The sequence below is a fragment of the Eleutherodactylus coqui genome, chromosome 5, assembly GCF_035609145.1.
Source record: "Eleutherodactylus coqui strain aEleCoq1 chromosome 5, aEleCoq1.hap1, whole genome shotgun sequence".
Classification (NCBI taxonomy): domain Eukaryota; kingdom Metazoa; phylum Chordata; class Amphibia; order Anura; family Eleutherodactylidae; genus Eleutherodactylus; species Eleutherodactylus coqui.
The window spans coordinates 13504902-13525948 of NC_089841.1; the positions used below are offsets into that span (position 1 = coordinate 13504902).

General features: G+C 47.9%; 2 protein-coding genes across 2 annotated transcripts in view; both read right to left on the bottom strand.

The window, feature by feature from the left end:
- LOC136629027 (oocyte zinc finger protein XlCOF22-like) overlaps window positions 1-21047 on the bottom strand; it is a 160818-nt gene that overhangs the window by 79657 nt on the left and 60114 nt on the right. The gene's annotated exons all lie outside the window — the stretch shown is intronic.
- LOC136628701 (gastrula zinc finger protein XlCGF57.1-like) overlaps window positions 1-21047 on the bottom strand; it is a 56847-nt gene that overhangs the window by 25938 nt on the left and 9862 nt on the right. The gene's annotated exons all lie outside the window — the stretch shown is intronic.

Genomic DNA, 21047 nt, shown 5'->3' on the forward strand with positions numbered 1-21047 from the left:
AGACATTGCAGAGCAAGCTAATAAAACTAAAGCAACACCACCCCTAGGCACAGAGATCTCACTGTTACGCCATCAAATCCTAGCCTTGATGGACCAGACCTCCCTATGCGCCAGAGATAAACTGAGAGGGGGATACTATGAATACGGGAATAAGTGCAGCGCCTGGCTGGCAAGAGCGCTTAACCCGCAGGAATCACATTCATACATTTTTGCGCTTACCTCTCCTGAGGGAAAGTCCATAAAAGCACAGAAATAACTGAGTGTTTTCACAGATATTATAAAGACCTTTATAACATAGGAGAGGGCGGGAAGACCCATGAGAAACCCGGAGACACGGGTATGGCTGCGTACTTGGATGAGTACGCCCCAGACCCCGTCCCCAGCGAGGAGTCGGAGAAACTAGAAGTCGACATAACGGAGCAGGAAATACTGGAGGGAATACAGAGTCTCAAAATCGGTAAAAGCCCAGGACCCGACGGGTTCACACCCAGATTTTATAAAACCTTTGGGGACCTACTGGCTCCCTTAATCACCCAATCATTTAACCCCTTGAGTGGCGGGTTTCCTACCACCCTGTCAGACCCACTAGGGCAGGTTTTTTAAAATGGTCCAATCATTGAATTTCAACTAGTTTTGCAGTTGCGTCTCAAGAGCCATAACTTTTTCATTTTTCCATTGACACGGCCGTATGAGGGCTTGTTTTTTGCGGGACAAGTTGTGATTTTTTAAACAGGGGGGAGGAAAAAAAGAAATGGGGAAAAAAGAAAAAAAGGGGCCATGTCATTAAGGGGTTAAATAATGTATTAACTTCCTTCTCTGGGTCATTACGACGCACACGGATACCACATGTGTGATTGTATTTTTGATTTTTTACAAAGTAAAGGGAGACAAGTGTTTTTTTGTATTTTTTTAATAATTTTTTTCATTTTTTTTTTTTTTCATTTTTAAAAAAATTTTTTTTTTTTTGTCCCTTTAGGGGACTTCCACAGGGACCCATCAGGACCCCTTATCACATTCCGGGGGTCCGATGGTGACAGCCCTTTACATGCTGCAGTGACAGCCCTTTACATGCTGCAGTCACATAGACTGCAGCATGTAAAGGGTTAACACAGCAGAGATCGGAGGTTTTCTCTGATCTCTGCTGTAAGAGCTAGTACCTAGCTGTCCTCTGACAGCCAAGCACCAGCTCTCCCTGCCACAGAGACCATCGGCTTGCTTCTGACAAGACGATGGTCTCTATGGCAACTTGTAAACAAAGCAGGACATTGCCGACATGTCGGCAATATCTTCTGCTGGTTTTTCAAAGCCCTTGCACTGCTCTGTGTGGGTCTGTGAAGGCAGAGCACACTGTCACAGCTTGTGGCATTGTGCTCTGCAGCTCCCATAGTGATAGATAGCCCGGAAATCTTCCGGGCTATGTTGCTATGAGCAGTGGAGCTCGTCCCGGAAAATTTCCGGGCGTGCCACTCAAGGGGTTAATGCAATCTCCAGGTCCTCCCTGTTCCCACCCCGAACACTACAAGCAACCATAACGGTGATACCGAAACCAGGCAAAGATCCACTTGAATGTGGAAGCTATCGGCCCATATCGCTCCTAAACGTGGATACAAAAATTTTTGCCAAAATAATCGCCACGCGACTACAACCCCTCGTGCCAGGGCTGATACATGGAGACCAGGTGGGGTTTGTCCCGGGCCGCGAGGCAAGGGACAACACCATACGAACTCTGTCACTGGTTGGAAGAGCCCAACGTGAGGGGACACCCCTATGCCTTCTCTCGGTCGACGCAGAGAAGGCATTCGATAGGGTGGATTGGGGTTTTTTAGCGGCCACACTCCAAAAAATAGGCCTTGGTCCCAGGCTACGTAGCTGGATCATGGCCCTATATGACAGCTCTACGGCACGGATTCGGATCAATGGCAGACTCTCAGACCCGGTAGCTATGCGCAATGGCATAAGACAGGGTTGCCCCCTATCACCCACCCTCTACGTGCTAGTCATGGAATCCCTCGCAAACGCGATAAGACGAAATACAGGCATAAGAGGATACCAAACCCCAAATTCCGAACACAAAATTGCATCATTTGCGGACGATTTGCTTATATACCTGACCGACCGCCAAAATAGTATACCAATCATACTACAAGAGTTCAAAAAATACAGCCAGTTTAGCAATTTTAAAATAAACATACACAAGTCGGAAATTCTAAACATAACCATACCTGCTTCGGAAACCACCAGACTAAAATCTAGCTTCCCGCTGAGATGGAAAGAGGACCATATTAAATACCTAGGAGTCCATATCCCCTCCAAATTAGACAATCTATTTAACCTCAACCACCGAGCCCTCTGCGCATCGCTGGAGAGGGACCTGGGGAGGTGGAGATCACTAAATCTGTCATGGTTTGGCAGGATCAATACGATTAAAATGAACGCCCTCCCCAGGTTCCTCTACCTGTTTCAGACTCTGCCGATCCAGGTCCCAAAAAGCTTCTTCACAAGACTGAGAAGAGTGCTGACGAGGTTTGTTTGGAGTAACTCCAGAGCTAGGTTAAGCTACAAAATCCTAACACAAAAAAAGACAATGGGGGGAGTGGGACTCCCTGATCTCACAAAATATCATAAAGCAGCAATAAGTAAATGTGTGCTTGATATAATGCTACGGAGAGCTTTAAAACGCTGGGTGGAACTTGAACAGGACTCAACCCTATTTAAAGCACAGGGAGTGTTCTGGCTGAAAGGGAAGCTAGGAAGAAGGGGGATCACAGTATCACCATTCCTGGATACAATATTAAAACAATGGGACAGCTTCGCAGCTAGATCAGGGCTGGTATCAATACCCGGCCCCTGGACACTGATAGTGGGTGATCCAGACTTCCCGCTGGGAACACGGGGTTTGCCACTCCTGGAAAGGTTGGCGATACCGGTTCCTAGACTCCGAGACGTAACGAAAGAGGGTAGGATCAAATCAATAGAAGAGATAGGAGGAGAAGGAGCCCTGGTAGCCGGTGCGTGGTTCCAACACATGCAACTAAACCATTTCATCCAAACGCAAGGTCAGACTTCAGAGTTAACGCAGCAATCCACACCATTCGAAGAGCTATGTGCGGCATCTCCTGACAGGAGAGGTGAAATCTCCGTGGTCTATGACATGCTGATAACCGGGGAGGCGCGAGACACTGAGATGAGATTCAAAAAAGGCTGGGAAAGGGATCTGGGACGACACCTGGAGGAAAATGACTGGGCCAAATCGATAACCATGACTCATAAAATGTCGATCTCCGGAAAATACCAAGAGCTAAACTATAAAATTTTATCTAGGTGGTACCGAACCCCGGAACGCCTGGCTAAAATGTATCCCAACATCAGTAGTAGCTGCTGGAGATGTTTGGACAGCCTAGGGTCGATGATCCACATATGGTGGGCTTGCCCAAGGGTCTCCCCGTTATGGAAGGAGATAAACGCCCTATACAACTCTCTCACCCGGGGAAAAATATCCCTTACCCCGGAGATCGCCCTTCTTTCCATCCTACCAGGCTCTATAAAATCAAACAAGGGAGTACTCAGATTCTTCCTATTAGCTGTAAGACAAGTGATACCTCAGTTATGGAACTCCACAGAACCCCCTACACGCCTGATGTGGGTAAAAGCCATGGACGACATCATGCACATGGAAGAACTGAGGGCGAGAGACGACTCTAAATACTCCGAACACTACGCCACATGGGCGATCTGGATAAGCTTCCGCTCATCCCCCAAATTCAACCCATGGGTAACGAACGGTGTGTTCCAACCTTAAACATTGATAATAAATGCTAACATGACAGATGACATCCGCACCTGGAAGGCCGCCGCCGGCTGGTCATGTCCCTGCCCACACTGACCCACATAGGGCCGCAAACGAACCCCTCCCTCTATCTCCCCGATAACCCCCTCTGTACCCATCTTCCTCTCTCACCCAATGTTGTTCTCACCTTATCTTTTTCCCTTTCACTATTTGCAAGGTTGGCGCTGGAGCTGGAAGCCCGACGCCAAGTATATAGCTGGAGTTGGGAGGTTCACCCTCCCCACCCAGAAACTTAAGCACATTAAATTCTAGGTTATTTGGTTACATTATATTAATAAATGTTAAATAAGAAGGCACACATATCTGACTTAGGTACACCTAAGGAAGAACCTAGATAAATAATTAAAGGAGAAAATACAGACATTGATTGACTTCCGACAATACTGTATAGTGCCAATGATATTAATAAAAACTATTTTCTTTTTTTTTTCCTATTTTTTTTTCTTTTTCTGTTGTCTAATGAGAAATTCCAGTGCAAATATGACTGACTGTATACCTTACTGAACCTCAATAAAACATACATTGAACAATAAAATAGGTGTCAGAATGATAGACACCCCCACAAATGACCCTATGAGCCTTTGTAATCTTGGCTTGGTGCAGGAAAAAGCGTTCCTCAAAATGCTGAAAAGTAATGTTAAATTTGTACGTCTCCTAAATGGTTACAAAAAAGAAGTTTTTCAAACCTGCGTCCAGAATAAAGTAAACAGATGGAAATATATCTTGGCAGAGATTTGTAGAGTATGTTTGCACATATTTGAGATTGTCATTTTTTTAACATTTTCAGATGTAATTTATTCCAAATATTGGCATTTTTAATAAATATACACAACTTCTAACAGTCAATTTTTACCACCTAAAAGAAGGACAATAAGGCACCGAAAAAACAATCTAAGAATCACTTCGATTTGCAAAAACATTTACGGAATGATATGTTAAGTGACATGTCAGATCGCCAAAATTTCTGTCACTAAGGGGTTAAACAGCTTAGTGTACAAACTTTGAACCCACTGTAACGAGGGGCAGTGAGCAGCATCACATGCAACCTGACAATCTTCATCGTACTGCTCCATCAGGTCCCGTTTATATAGTTTCAAAGCTTTCCAGCTTTTAAAGGGGTTGTTCCGCGAAAGCAAGTGGGGTTATACACTTCTGTATGGCCATATTAATGCACTTTGTAATGTACATTGTGCATTAATTATGAGCCATACAGAAGTTATTCACTTACCTGTTCCGTTGCTAGCGTCCCGTCTCCATGGTGCCGTCTAATTTCAGCGTCTAATCGCCCGATTAGACGCGCTTGCGCAGTCCGGTCTTCTCCCTTCCGAATGGGGCCGCTCGTGCTGGAGAGCTGCTCCTTGTAGCTCCGCCCCGTCACGTGTGCCAATTCCAGCCAATCAGGAGGCTGGAATCGGCAATGGAGCGCACAGAGCCCACGGTGCACCATGGGAGAAGACCCGCGGTGCATCGTGGGTGAAGATCCCGGCGGCTATCTTACTAAGGTAAGTAAGAAGTCGCCGGAGCGCGGGGATTCGGGTAAGTACTGGACGTTTTTTTTTTTTAAAGCCCTGCATCGGGTTTGTCTCGCGCCGAACGGGGGGGGGGCTATTGAAAAAAAACCCGTTTCGGCGCGGGACAACCCCTTTTAGCGTCCTTCTGAGCCAACATCTCGGAACATCAGGCTCTCTGCTGCTTCAACTCTGAATGTGAGCACCGTAAACTGTAACCGCAGTGGGGTATTCTGGAAAGAACTTATCAGCTGACCTGTAAAGAAGAACAGAAAAACTAACCTTGCAATTTGCTTAATTCCAGGTGGTGGCGTAGTTTTTGGCTAATAAATCTCTAAACATCTATGGGCTACATACTGTCCCTGCTTTTCTTCACCACAACTTTAATAGATACAGACCTCTTATTTGGACAATTGGTAGGTTTTTCCGAAGGTTGCTTCACTTTGTGCTAATTTGGTCCAGTATTGTGATGGAACCTGCATGCTTGCTAGAAAAATAATAAAAGCAATCAGTGGATCCAAAAAATACAAAAAATAAAATATTCAAAAATCTTATTTAATGTCTTCTCCGGCCTATAAGACGAATTTTTAACAAAGCAAATTCTTGTCCAAAGTCGACGGTCATCTTATACACCGGGTATCGTGTCATCCGGCAGATGCTGCAGGCAGCCGCATACTTCCTGACCCCGCCAGTGAGGTCTCGCTGTAAAGCAAACAGGAAGTGTCCGACTGCTGCCTGCCGATGCTGGGGAGTATGGCCTCATGTGAATATCCACACCCATTGCTAGCAATGTGGCTGATCCGCGCGGAATCCGCGTTAAAATGGAGCATGCCGCGTTTTCCCCCGCATGGAAAAAACACAAATCTATTAGAATTTTGCACCCACGGATGGCATTTTATGTAAATGGCAGTGGATGGCCAATGATTCCCTATGGGTAAAATTGAATATGGTTTCCGCAATTCAATTTTTCTAGTGGACATGAGGCCTATGGCCTTCTGTGTGTCTGTAAGTGGGTGAGCGGGCGGGAGGGCGGCTGTGTGAGGAGCAGTGTGTGTGTTCGGATGCTGGGAGTGATGGTGGATAAGCATGAGTGGATGTGTGCGGAGAATGGGGGTGATGTTGCAGGAGCAACCAGTAGCCAATCACCGCAGGGGTACTCTTATATGGCAAGTATATCCCAAATGCAATATTTTAACTGGCAAACTTGGTGGTCGTCTTATGCGACCGAAAATATATATATTTTTTTCATTTTTCCTATTAGAAATTTCTCAGCAGTGCTATGAACATGGCATACACCCATCCCAGATGACGTGGGCGTTGGGGGGGCAGGGAAGCGTTTTCACGCTATCTTCCTTCCGCTGTGCTACAGCGGAAGATGGCGTGACGGACAGCTTCCATTGACCGCAAAGGAAGCCGTCTGCACGTCCGCTCGCGGCAAATAGAACATGCTGCGGGTGAGTATGAGTGAATTCACGGGGCGCAATTCCATGGTGGAATTCCTCACCGTGAGCATTGTGCTATTAGGTTCAATAGAACCTAATAGCTGCGAGGCAACGCCGCGGATTGCCGCCGCGTCATACGCAGCGGAAATCCGCCTGTGGGAATTAGACCTTATAGGCTCCACACACATGCAGAACCTCATGCTAATAATACCACACACGCAAAACCGCACGCCAATAGGCCACACACACACACACAGACAGACAGACAGACACAGACAGACACACACAGACAGACACACACAGACAGACACACACAGACAGACACACACAGACAGACACACACAGACAGACACACACAGACAGACACAGTAATAAACACGCCGCACACAACCACAAGCAGACAGGTATTACACACATGCGCGCTAATATGCACTCCATGCGTGTACACACCGTAATATGGACCCTGCGTGTTATGCTGCGTACGCAAACATATGCGAGAACACGGCTATATGGCTGCCTCCATTGAATTCAATGGGCGAACATCGTTCTTCTTTGCCACAGCTGTTACAGCTGTGGCAGAGGAGAGCGATCTTTAGTATATGTTCTCAATGGGGTCGGCCCTGCTGCCGCCGGCCCCATTGAGCGTATATATAGAACACAACGATGCGCAGAACGCAGATAGGCGCGTTCTGCGAATCGTCCTATAATTTATCGCGCATCCGCATAAAAAACGGTCATGTGCCTGCTCCCATTGGGATGCATGGAGTCTATAGATCTGCTGATCGCAAGCGCATCTGCAGATCTGACCAAAAAACGCTCATGTGACCGAGCCCTCAACAATGTACTACATACACACGAACATACCACATGTACTGTATAAAAACAGTAGCATAACACATACACGCTAACTACATACACCCATGACCACATGCTAGCACACCATGCAGGAGCCTAACACACATACCAATGCATAATATGCACCATCTGCACTGCATACACAGATATCCACACACTAATACGCGTCACATAACACACCACATGCTAATATGAACCGTATTCATACAACACAGAATATGTATTGCATAAACATGAGCAGGCACTAGCACAGCACGTACACGCAACGACACGTACCATATGCATTGCATAAGTATGAGCACATACTAGCAAATGGCATAAAAATATGAAAAAAGTGAGCACATGCTAGCAAACAGAAAAATCATAACCATACATTTGCACATGCACGCGGAAACATACAAATATGCAAAAATGAGCAAGTGGCACAAGCATTGGCATACATGCACACAAAAACATGCAAATTTGTCATGATTGTCTCATGTGCTAATTTTGGCAGATCATGCACATATGAGCACATGCCCGCGAAAATATGCAAATATGGCAATATGAAACATGCCCGTGAAAATATGCAAATATGCGCACATGCACGCGGAAAAAAGGAAATATGAACACATGGAAATATGCGCAAAATATACACATGAGCACATGCATGTGATGAAAAATTTGTGCATCTGCTCATATGTGCATATTTTCGCTGGCATCTGCTCATATGTGCATATTTTGCGCATATTTTCGCTGGCATCTGCTCATATGTGCATATTTTGCGCATATTTTCGCTGGCATCTGCTCATAGGAGCAGATGCACACAATGAAAAATTTGTCCGATGCAGCAGGTCACCTCGCCAAGTGATGTCAGATGGTGTCTGAGCGAAGCAAAATTCCTCTCCACACGAGTAGTCCTCTCCAAATGGCGGGCAAGTGTGAGATCCGCACGTAATTTGCCTAAAACGCCAATCTCAGGTTCTGTACGTTGTACAAAACACAGACAAATGTCAGGTACCTCTCCACACGAGTCGTCCTGTGGAAAACCGAGTGCATATGAGCACATGGAAGCGAAAACATTCAAATATGAGCAGATGCAAGCGAAAACATGCAAATATGCGCAAAATATGCACATATGAGCACATGCAAGTGAAAATGTGCAAAATATGCACATATGAGCGGATGCAAGCGATAAAAAAATGTGACTGATGGAGCAGCTTATCTCGCCGAGTGACGTCAGATGGTGTCCGAGAGAAGCGAAATTCCTCTCCACACGAGTAGTCCTCTCCAAAAGGCGGGCAAATGTGAGATCAGCACCTAAAACGCCTAAATCTTCGGTTCCGTACGTTGTACAAAACGCGGCCAAATGTCAGGTTCCTCTCCACGTGAGTTGTCCTGTGGAAAACGGAGTGCATATGAGCACATGGAAGCGAAAACATTCAAATATGCACATATGAGCAGATGCACGCGAAAAGATGCTGAAGACTGTGCAAATACAAGCGAAAACATGCAAATATGCACGAAAATATGCACATATAAGCAGATTCAAGCAAAAACATGCAAATATGCACATTTGAGCAGATGCATGCGAAAAGATGCTGAAGACTGCGCAAATGCAAGCGAAAGCATGCAAATATGGACGAAAATATGCACATAAAAACAGATGCAAGCGAAAACATGCAAATATGCACTTATGGGCACATGCATGCGATTAAAAATTTGGCAGATGCAGCAGCTTACCTCGCCGAGTGATGTCAGATAGCGAAGCAAAATTCTTCTCAAACGCGTCAAACGTCAGGATCCTCTCCACACGTAATTTTGCAAAAAGGCACACAAATTTCGGGTGGCGTCCTCTCCACACGTAGCGCACAAATCTCGGGTGGCGTCCTCTCCACACGTAGCGCACAAATCTCGGGTGGCGTCCTCTCCACACGTAGCGCACAAATCTCGGGTGGCGTCCTCTCCACACGTAGCGCACAAATCTCGGGTGGCGTCCTCTCCACACGTAGCGCACAAATCTCGGGTGGCGTCCTCTCCACACGTAGCGCACAAATCTCGGGTGGCGTCCTCTCCACACGTAGCGCACAAATCTCGGGTGGCGTCCTCTCCACACGTAGCGCACATATCTCGGGTGGCGTCCTCTCCACACGTAGCGCACATATCTCGGGTGGCGTCCTCTCCACACGTAGCGCACATATCTCGGGCGGCGTCCTCTCCACACGTAGCGCACATATCTCGGGCGGCGTCCTCTCCACACGTAGCGCACATATCTCGGGCGGCGTCCTCTCCACACGTAGCGCACATATCTCGGGCGGCGTCCTCTCCACACGTAGCGCACATATCTCGGGCGGCGTCCTCTCCACACGTAGCGCACATATCTCGGGTGGCGTCCTCTCCACACGTAGCGCACATATCTCGGGTGGCGTCCTCTCCACACGTAGCGCACATATCTCGGGTGGCGTCCTCTCCACACGTAGCGCACATATCTCGGGTGGAGTCAGGTTGCGTAAGTTGTAACTTGTAGAAAAGGCGTCCAAGCATCAGGTTCCTCTCCAGACGAATAGTACTGCGAAATACGCGGCCAATTCAAATCCAAGATGACGTCACAGATCACGTGATCCGCGTGCACAGCTCATCGTGCACAGCTGCAGAAAGGGAATCCGTGTGCACAATGAGAACCCACGTGGTGCCGAACAGCCAATGAGGTGGCTGGAATCTTCAGCATTCACTGAGTAGCGCTGCTGAGAAATATATGCGTACGGAGGACTCTGCTGTGCTGTAGTGATGGCCATTGTGGCTCTTTTTGGTGATCCCTGTGAAAGGTCCCAAATAATCCGGGAGGGAATTAGTCCGTGTTGTCATTTCTGCCTCACAATGTTATCCGTTGAATTCCGCACCTGTTATAATCCGCACGTCTTTACTTCAAAACTGCAAGATTAAGACTAGAGATGAGCGAGCGTACTCGTCCGAGCTTGATGCTCGCTCGAGTATTAGGGTGTTCGAGATGCTCGTTACTCGAGACGAGCACCACGCGGTGTTCGAGTTACTTTCACTTTCATCTGCGCACTTTTCTGGCCAATAGAAAGACAGGGAAGGCATTACAACTTCCTCCCGTGACGTTCCAGCCCTATACCACCCCCCTGCAGTGAGTGGCTGGAGAGATCAGGTGTCACCCGGGTATTAAAATCTGCCCCGCCCACGGCTCGCCACAGATGCATTCTGACATAGACCAGGGAAAGTGCTGCTGATGCTGCTGCTGCTATAGGGAGAGCATTAGGTGTTATTTTAGGCTGGAAGAACCCCAACGGTCCTTCTTAGGGCCACATCTGACCGTGTGCAGTACTGTTGAGGCTACTTTTAGCAGTGTTGCACAATTTTTTTTTTTTTTTGTATATCGGGTGTGCAGACCATTGCGTCCTCAGTCTGCAGTCATTGTACAGAGTATAGGGGCAGTACTGGTGAGGCAGGGACAGTGAAAAAGGTGAAAGATGTACTGTCTATATAGGCAGTGGGCTTTTTCAAAAAAATTGGGGAAAAATACTATATTTGGGCTGCCTGTGACCGTCTTCAGTGTACTGCGTGTCTGCTGGGGGTAGTAGTCCTAATTAATACACAGCTAAGCGTTACAGCAGGCTTGCGCAAAATTGTTTCCTGGCTCTGCTGTGCCCGTTACATCACCGCCGTCATAGCGCCAGAGGGAAACAGTATACATCATATACGCTGCATACAGTATCTGTCTGCTGTTTCAGCTCACCATTTAAAAAAAGGGAAGCCAAATACTTAAGGCCTACCACTGCCCTTTGGCAACTTGACTGCTTCTGCGCTGTGAATTCCACTAGCTCAGTGATACGCACCTACGTCTCACTACAGGCGTGCGCATAATTGTTTCCTGGCTCTGCTGTGCGTTCAGTAAGGGAAGTCAGCCTCCAACCACAGACCAATAAGCGGAACATTTAATTACAGCGTTCTGTTTCTGCTCTACTCGTAATACACCATGCTGAGGGGTAGGCCTAGAGGACGTGGACGCGGGCGAGGACTCGGAGGCCCAAGTCAGGGTGTGGGCACAGGCCGAGCTCCTGATCCAGGTGTATCGCAGCCGACTGCTGCGGGATTAGGAGAGAGGCACGTTTCTGGCGTCCCCACATTCATCGCCCAATTAATGGGTCCACGCAGTAGACCCTTATTAGAAAATGAGCAGTGTGAGCAGGTCCTGTTGTGGATGGCAGAAAGTGCATCCAGCAATCTATCGACCACCCAGAGTTCTATGCCGTCCACTGCTGCAACTCTGAATCCTCTGGCTGCTGCTCCTCCTTCCTCCCAGCCTCCTCACTCCATTAGAATGACACATTCTCAGGAGCAGGCAGACTCCCAGGAACTGTTCTCGGGCCCCTGCCCAGAATGGGCAGCAATGGTTCCTCTCCCACCGGAGGAGTTTGTCGTGACCGATGCCCAACCTTTGGAAAGTTCCCGGGGTCCGGGGGATGAGGCTAGGGACTTCCGGCAACTGTCTCAAGAGCTTTCAGTGGGTGAGGAGGACGATGACGATGAGACACAGTTGTCTATCACTCAGGTAGTAGTAAGCAGTAAGTCGAAGGGAGGAGCGCACAGAGGATTCGGAGGAAGAGCAGCTGGACGATGAGGTGACTGACCCCACCTGGTTTGCTAAGCCTACTGAGGACAGGTCTTCAGAGGGGGAGGCAAGTGCAGCAGCAGGGCAGGTTGGAAGAGGCAGTGCGGTGGCCAGGGGTCGAGGCAGGGCCAGACCGAATAATCCACCAACTGTTTCCCAAAGCGCCCCCTCGCGCCATGCCACCCTGCAGAGGTCGAGGTGCTCAAAGGTCTGGCAGTTTCTCACTGAGAGTGCAGACGACCGACGAACTGTGGTGTGCAAGATCAGCCGGGGAGCCACCACCACCGGCCTCACCACCACTAGCATGCGCAGCCATATGATGGCCAAGCACCCCACAAGGGGGGACGAAGGCCGTTCACCGCCTCCGGTTTGCACCACTGCCTCTCCCCCTGTGCCCCAACCTGCCACTCAGATCCAACCCCCCTCTCAGGACACAGGCACGACCGTCTCCCGGCCTGCACCTGCACCCACACGCTCACCTCCGCTGTCCTCAGCCCCATCCAGCAATGTCTCTCAGCGCAGCATCCAGCCGTCGCTAGAGCAACTGTTTGAGCGCAAGTACGCCGCCAAGCACCTGCATGCTCAAGCGTTAAACGTGCGCATAGCCAAATTGATCAGCCTGGAGATGCTGCCATATAGGCTTGTGGAAACGGAGGCTTTCAAAAACATGATGGCGGCGGCCCCGCTCTACTCGGTTCCCAGTCGCCACTACTTTTCCCAATGTGCCGTCCCAGCCCTGCACGACCACGTCTCTCGCAACATTGTATGCGCCCTCACCAACGCGGTTACTGCCAAGGTCCACTTAACAACGGACACGTGGACAAGCACTGGCGGGCAGGGCCACTATCTCCCTGACGGCACATTGGGTGAATTTAGTGGAGGCTGGGACCGAGTCAGAGCCTGGGACCACTCACGTCCTACCCACCCCCAGAAATGTGGGCCCCAGCTCGGTGGTGGTATCTGCGGCGGTGTATGCTTCCTCCACTAAACCACCCTCCTCCTCCTCCTACGCAACCTCTGTCTCGCAATCAAGATGTGTCAGCAGCAGCACGTCGCCACCAGTCGGTGTCGCGCGGCAGCACAGCGGTGGGCAAGAGCAGACCGACTGTTGGCTTTCGCCGCTGAGCCTCCAACCGGGCATGGTCGTGTGTGACAATGGCAGTAACCTGGTGGCGGCTCTGCAGCTCGGCAGCCTCATGCACGTGCCATGCCTGGCCCACGTCTTTAATTTGGTGGTTCAGCGGTTTCTGAAAAGCTACCCACACTAGTCAGACCTGCTCGGAAAGGTACGCCGGCTCTGCGCACATTTCTGCAAGTCCAACACAGACGCTGCCACCCTGCGGACCCTGCAACATCGGTTTCATCTGCCAGTGCACCGACTGCTGTGCGACGTGCCCACATGGTGGAACTCTACGCTCCACATGTTGGCCAGGCTCTATGAGCAGCATAGAGCTATAGTGGAATACCAACTCCAACATCGGCGGCGTACTGGGAGTCAGCCTCCTCAATTCTTTACAGAAGAGTGGGCCTGGTTGGCAGACATCTGCCAGGTCCTTGGAAACTTTGAAGAGTCTAGTCAGATGGTGAGCGGCGATGCTGCAATCATTAGCGTCACCATTCCTCTGCTATGCCTCTTGAGAAGTTCCCTGCAAAGCATAAAGGCAGACGCTTTGCGCTCGGAAATGGAGGTGGGGGAAGACAGTATGTCGCTGGATAGTCAGAGCACCCTCATGTCTATATCTCAGCGCATTGAGGAGGAGGAGGGGGAGGAGCATGAGGAGGAGGGGGAAGAGACAGCTTGGCCCACTGCTGAGGGTTCCCATGCTGCTTGCCTGTCATCCTTTCAGCGTGCATGGCCTGAGGAGGAGGATCCTGAAAGTGATCTACCTAGTGAGGACAGCCATGTGTTGCGTACAGGTACCCTGGCACACATAGCTGACTTCATGTTAGGATGCCTTTCTCATGACCCTCGCGTTAGACGCATTCTGGCCACTACGGATTACTGGGTGTACACCCTTCTCGACCCACGGTATAAGGAGAACCTTTCCACTCTCATACCCGAAGAGGAAAGGGGTTCGAGAGTGATGCTATACCACAGGACCCTGGCGGACAAACTGATGGTAAAATTCCCATCCGACAGCGCTAGTGGCAGAAGGCGCAGTTCCGAGGGCCAGGTAGCAGGGGAGGCGCGGAGATCAGGCAGCATGTACAGCGCAGGCAGGGGAACACTCTCCAAGGCCTTTGACAGCTTTATGGCTCCCCAGCAAGACTGTGTCACCGCTCCCCAGTCAAGGCTGAGTCGGCGGGAGCACTGTAAAACGATGGTGAGGGAGTACGTAGCCGATCGCACGACCATCCTCCGTGACGCCTCTGCCCCCTACAACTACTGGGTGTCGAACCTGGACACGTGGCCTGAACTCGCGCTGTATGCCCTGGAGGTGCTTGCTTGTCCTGCGGCTAGCGTCTTGTCAGAGAGGGTGTTTGGTGCGGCTGGGGGAATCATCACGGATAAGCGTACCCGCCTATCAACCGACAGTCTTACACTCATAAAGATGAACAAAGCCTGGATTTCCCCAGACTTCTCTTCTCCACCAGCGGACAGCAGTGGTACCTAAACAATACGTAGGCTGCACCCGCGGATGGAAGCATCGTTCTCTATCACCATAAAAAACAAGGAGCTTTTAGCTTCATCAATCTGTGTATTATATTCATCCTCCTCCTCCTGAAACCTCACGTAATCATGCCGAACGGGCAATTTTTCTTAGGCCCACAAGGCTCAGTCATATTACTTTTGTAAACAATGTTTATACGTTTCAATTCTCATTAAAGTGTTAAAACTTGCACCTGAACCAATTTTTATTTTAACTGGGCTGCCTACAGGCCTAGTTACAAATTAAGCCATATTAACCAAAGCGATTAATGGGTTTCACCTGCCCTCTTGGTTGGGCATGGGCAATTTTTCTGAGGTACATTAGTACACCAATTTTTTTAGGCCCTCGCCTACAGTGTAATCCTAGTAATTTTTAGCCCACCTGCATTAAACCTGACATTACCTCAGCTGTGCTGGGCACTGCAATGGGATATATTTACGTACTGCCGGTGGCTTCCTGGGACCCACCCATGCTGTCGGTCCACACGGAGTTGTAACTGCATGTGTCCACTTCTAAAGAACCCCAGTCTGACTGGGGCATGCAGTGTGGGCCGAAGCCCACCTGCATTAAACCTGACGTTACCTCAGCTGTGCTGGGCACTGCAATGGGACATATTTATGTACTGCCGGTGGCTTCCAGGGACCCACCCATGCTGTCGGTCCACACGGAGTTGTAACTGCATGTGTCCACTTATAAAGAACCCCAGTCTGACTGGGGCATGCAGTGTGTGCCTGCGGTTCCTCCTCATGGCAGACGCACTTATAAATAGAGATGAGGGTGGTGTGGCTATGAGGCCAGCGTGTGGCATGAGGGCAGCAGAAGGCTGCGCAGGGACACTTTGGTGTGCGCTGTGGACACTGGGTCGTGCGGGGGGGGGTTGGGCAGCATGTAACCCAGGAGAAGTGGCAGCGGAGTGTCATGCAGGCAGTGATTGTGCTTTGTTGGAGGTAGTGTGGTGCTTAGCTAAGGTATGCCTTGCTAATGAGGGTTTTTCAGAAGTAAAAATTGTTGGGGGGGGGGGCACTCTTGCTGCTATTGTGGCTTAATAGTGGGACCTGGGAACTTGAGATGCAGCCCAACATGTAGCCCCTCGCCTGCCCTATCCATTGCTGTGTTGTTCCCATCACTTTCTTGAATTGCCCAGATTTTCACAAATGAAAACCTTAGTGAGCATCGGCGATATACAAAAATGCTCGGGTCGCCCATTGACTTTAATGGGGTTCGTTACTCGAAATGAACCCTCAAGCATCCGTGGAAGTTCGACTCAAGTAACGAGCACCCGAGCATTTTGGTGCTCGCTCATCTCTAATCATAATGTGTTTCCTGGAGTGAAGATAAGAAACCTGTTATGGGAGGTGAAGGGATTTGGTTTCCATGTTCAGTAACTCCTTTAATGTTATAAGAACAAATGTTTATAGAACTCCAATCATTATATATTTATTATAAGGGGGAGAGAGGAGGAAAAAGGATGGCTTAGGGGGAGGAAGAAAACCAGGAAATATGACCGCCATATACCAACTGTTATCCATCAATCCATTGAATAATATCTTCCTTGTACGGATCCAAATTAGAATATGTAAAGGTAAGGGTACGAGCTCGGGAGAAATACACAGCGGCACCAATCAGTTATGGGATCAAGGTAAGTCCCCGTTTATTAACACAAAACCATCATTCTAGATGGGCAAAATGACGTCATAGATACAAGGGGGTGCAGCAATCTGGGGTTTTCCGTTCATGTGTTTGGCCTTCAGCAATTTCATGGAAGATCAGTGATGCATGAAACAGGTACAATAACATGTCAGTATGCACCTGCAATGGAACATCCCTCTATATATACATATATATCGATACGAGATGAGAAATAACAACTCCCTGACCAGTCTAGGGGGGAATCAAATAGGAGATTGTCTTATGAGCCACAAAGCTTGGAAATCCCCTATAGTTACTTGTTACTTAGACAGAAGCTTAAGTAGGTGAGAGGTTAGGTGACAGAAGAGGAAGTCATATATTATGGAGACATCTGTTAAAAGGGAGAAAATATTAACAAAACATTCTGTATTCTAAGATACAAGTTCTGCCTGATAAAATAGAGCAATAGAATGTCATTACCACCAACACAGAGGAGAACAGGCAGACAGGACATGAAAAGATTACATAGACAGACAGAACGATTTCTTCTGAGCGGGCAGGTACTCGCTAAGGACAATGCTCGCTCATCTCTAATTCCAATATCAGAGCAAAGGGAGAATTTATTGTGGAGAACCGACCCCTTGTAGGGATCCTCTAGTACCCTGTTGTACCACCTCTAGCTTGGATACAAGATATGATACAGGCGGTCATGAAGGCTCTAGTACCCTGTTGGGCTGCCTCTAGCTTAGATACAAGATGTTATACAGGTGGGTGTTTAGAGGATCTACTACCCTGTTGGGTTGCCTCTGCCTTGGATACAATATGTGATACGGGAGCATGGAAGCTCTAGTACCCTGTTGTAATACCTCTAGCTTGGATACAAGTTTTGATAGGGGCAGGTATGGAGGCTCTAATACCCTGTTGTACTGCCTCTAGCTTGGATACAAGATGTGATACAGGTGGGCATGGAGGTTCTAGTACTCTGTTGTACCCCCTCTAGCTTGGTTACTAGATGTGATACTGGCATGCATGGAAGCATACAGCTTCAGTATGGTATCCCATGGCATATTGCTCCGCATTCGGTGTAACTGAGCCTCTGGATCGTGCATACTCATGAGCTGTCAAAGTTGGCATCCCAGATGGTCCCATACATGTTCTATGGGCAATAAATATGGCAACTAGACGGCCACAATAATGCAGCAATGTTGTGGAGGCATTCCTGTGACACCCTTGTGTGTGTGACTGAACATTATCCTGCTGCCTCTTGGAAGCCACTTGTCACGTTCGTCCTAGACTGCCAACACAAACAGGGTATGGGGGGCAGCCAAGACAGATGCAGGAAAGTGCTGGTACAGGTGGCTAGATGCAGAACAGACAGGGAGCACCTCTGCAGGAAGGTGAAGGTCTGTATATCTTGACTGGGCAACGAAAATGTAAAATAAACTAAGGAAAAACCTTTCCCTGAAAACCCCTATACCGGGAGGGAACCCTGCCTAATCGACGGGCCGATCGCTTCCAACAGGTGCAAAATCACACTCGTGCCTAGGCCACTACCAATCCCTACCAGGGAGCCCTGAACACACGAGGTACAGTGCACGGAAATAAACAGAACAAGAACAGACAAATGGACACAAACAGAGAACAAACCAAAGTCATGGAGCCAGACACACCGCAGGTCTGAGCAGGGGGACTGCTCAGGGATCACTGGAAATTGATCAGCATCTCGCAGGCAGCAAGAGCTGGATCTTATAGGGAGGAGGGAGAAGCCAATTGGCTGATAGAAATGTCAATCACTAGCCACACCTATTAGACACTAGCAGGAGTAATTAACCTAGACTAGAAAGCACAGGAGCTGTTAACCCTGGCTAGTCTGGATCAAACCTACAGAAACTAGGTGTGCTGGCAGATAATTAACTATGTGCTGCGACGTGACACCACCGTGAGAGGCAACACACACGGCTGCAGGATGTCCTGAACATATCGCTGAACTACTAGGGGTGACTGACTGCTGTATATAATGGCCCACTAACCATCACAACAATGGGGGCAGTGTGTCGCTCCACAGCAAAGGCAGGATTGAGTCTCTCACCCCTAGATCTCAAGACACAAACACAGCCGTCTTCAGTGCCCAAATTAAATCTGGATTATTGCTGAAAATAACCCGATTCCGCTACGTAAAAATCCAGTTTCATCGACACCACTGCAAACGGAGGCGATGTGAGTGGGTGTCAAAAGCTGTACACGTAATGGGTGCTGTGAGACCAAATGTCCTTCAGCCAAGCACCTGGAAATGGCTCAAACAGACTTAGCGGCCTGTAAGTATGGCACCACCTGTCTCTGAATGGCAGACACAAAACAGTTGGTGCTGTACATGCTTGTCGGATGATCTGACGGTCCGCTCTACTGGTGGTCTCTCAAGAGGATCCTGAGCTCGGGCACCTTGTGTGGCCTCACACATCCACTTGTCCTAACAGCTCAGAATAATCTGGTCAGAATGGCCGGTGGGGGACAATTCATTGATGCGACCATCCAGCTTCTCACATCCTAATAATGAGCCTCTCTCAGACTCTGTTAATAGGGTGAAATCTCTCCTCTGCTTCGTATAGAGATCTATCGGTCAACAAGCTCTACACAAGTGGAAGAAGAGGTCACTACACACAAAGAGCTTGTGATAGTTTTATAGGCCAAGGGGGAACCAGTTTTAGGGCATCCGGTGACAAGATCATTCATCTAATCACCACAACTCTCATAATTTGTATATCTGCCTGAGATGGAACTGCATGCCAAGTTATCTGCAAAACAACAACTTCTTTTAGGGGCCGGATTGTTTTAATAATGAGCATACATACCTTGGTTGTAATTATGTGTCTGACTGCCTGGAATATTTTTTCCTTATGTTTTTTTTTTCTCTATATTTTATATTTTGTTCAATTGTAAGATTTTTGCCTAATGAAAACAGGCCGGTTCAAAAAAACTATATTTACTTGAAACTTGAGTGCTTTCACTTATTTTGTATATTTCAGTGCTGGACTGCAATGGTAAAGCTGTTCCATTATTACTATTATGGTACATGGGTTAATTAGTGGTACTGCTGTCCACTATGCCACAAGCACTGTGCTGTAAAATCAAGTAATGGTTATTCGATAAAAGCCTTGTGAAACTAAAGGAAGAAGATCGGCTCCAGTACAAGCAGCTACGTTTATAGATATGAACTTTTATTAATAATTAGAAACAAGTTATTAGAAGCACGGTGGTTGATTCTATTCTGCGCACGTCTTTAGCTGTCCTCTAAAATGATAAAAAGACCATTCAAATAATTTTTCCTTATTTCAAGTCGCCCTTTTCGTGGCGGGTGCTCCATATTGTTTGAGGATACCGCAGGGCATTAAAGGCCTTTATAAGGCCTTCCTCTTTTTACATCTGTCTTTTTCTACATTTTCTTTGCTCCTAGATATTTTTTATTATTCAGTAAGTTATGTTATACGTTAATAATGTATAGCAGTGATTTCTGTGATCCATGAATAATCTTGCTAAATATCTTCCCTTCCAAGTGGGTGTAATTTCTTGGATTCTCTGATATATAGACAATTGCTCAGCCTGATGCTATATAATCCCCTCTCATCTGACCAATAGCGCTCTCATTCATGTTACATGTGAATGCTGTAGGTCACTTTATTGTATCCTGCCGGAATAATAAGAGTTTGTATATTTGGAGAAGACGCTTTATGTTGTCTTCATCCATAATGATAGATGTGTTATCTGGATTACAGACGTTTATTGGTAATTCTATACATTCAGTTGTTTGAATTGCTTCCCTTTCTCTCCTGTGACATCTCACTTTACTTTGATGGTAACTTCTATTTTAACTTGTACTTTTTGTCAATTAAACAAGTTTGTAAAAAAAAAAAACAACAGAAAACAGATACTATCCAGTGTGAGTCCTGCTAGGTCTAAGAACTGATTTGTGAGGGAAAACATTCCTACAAAACACCCCGGACGTTGAAGAAAAGACCAAGAGGCATTACGCCCACGGGGCGCTTCTACTGTAGGGGACAAATCCGAGGCGTGACGGACATGCGGTGGCGGAGATCGGAGGTCGTGAGAGTATCCCAGGAGAAGAAAAGGTAGTGTAGCGGCCTTCATTGCCATCCCCCCCCCCCTACTGACTCTTCCCTCTTATCCTGTGTTGTTATTTTTATAAGATTCTAGCCGCACGTTAGGCTACTTAATTGACAAAGTCATAAAGACCCAGGTAGACATTCTCAATACCTATATACAGCAATAGATGTACACGCTCCTTAGCAGAAGTATATGCAATGCATATGGTATGTTATTCCTAGCCGATATGGTGTCGGTCTTGGCTGTCTGTTCTGTGTTATGAAAGCAAAAAATCTTGAATAAAGATTATAATAAAAAAAACAAAAAACATTCCTACAATATGAGCCTGTATTCTCACGGGCAATATTCCTGTGTGAGTTCTGTTCAAGGTGGACGGAATTTGTG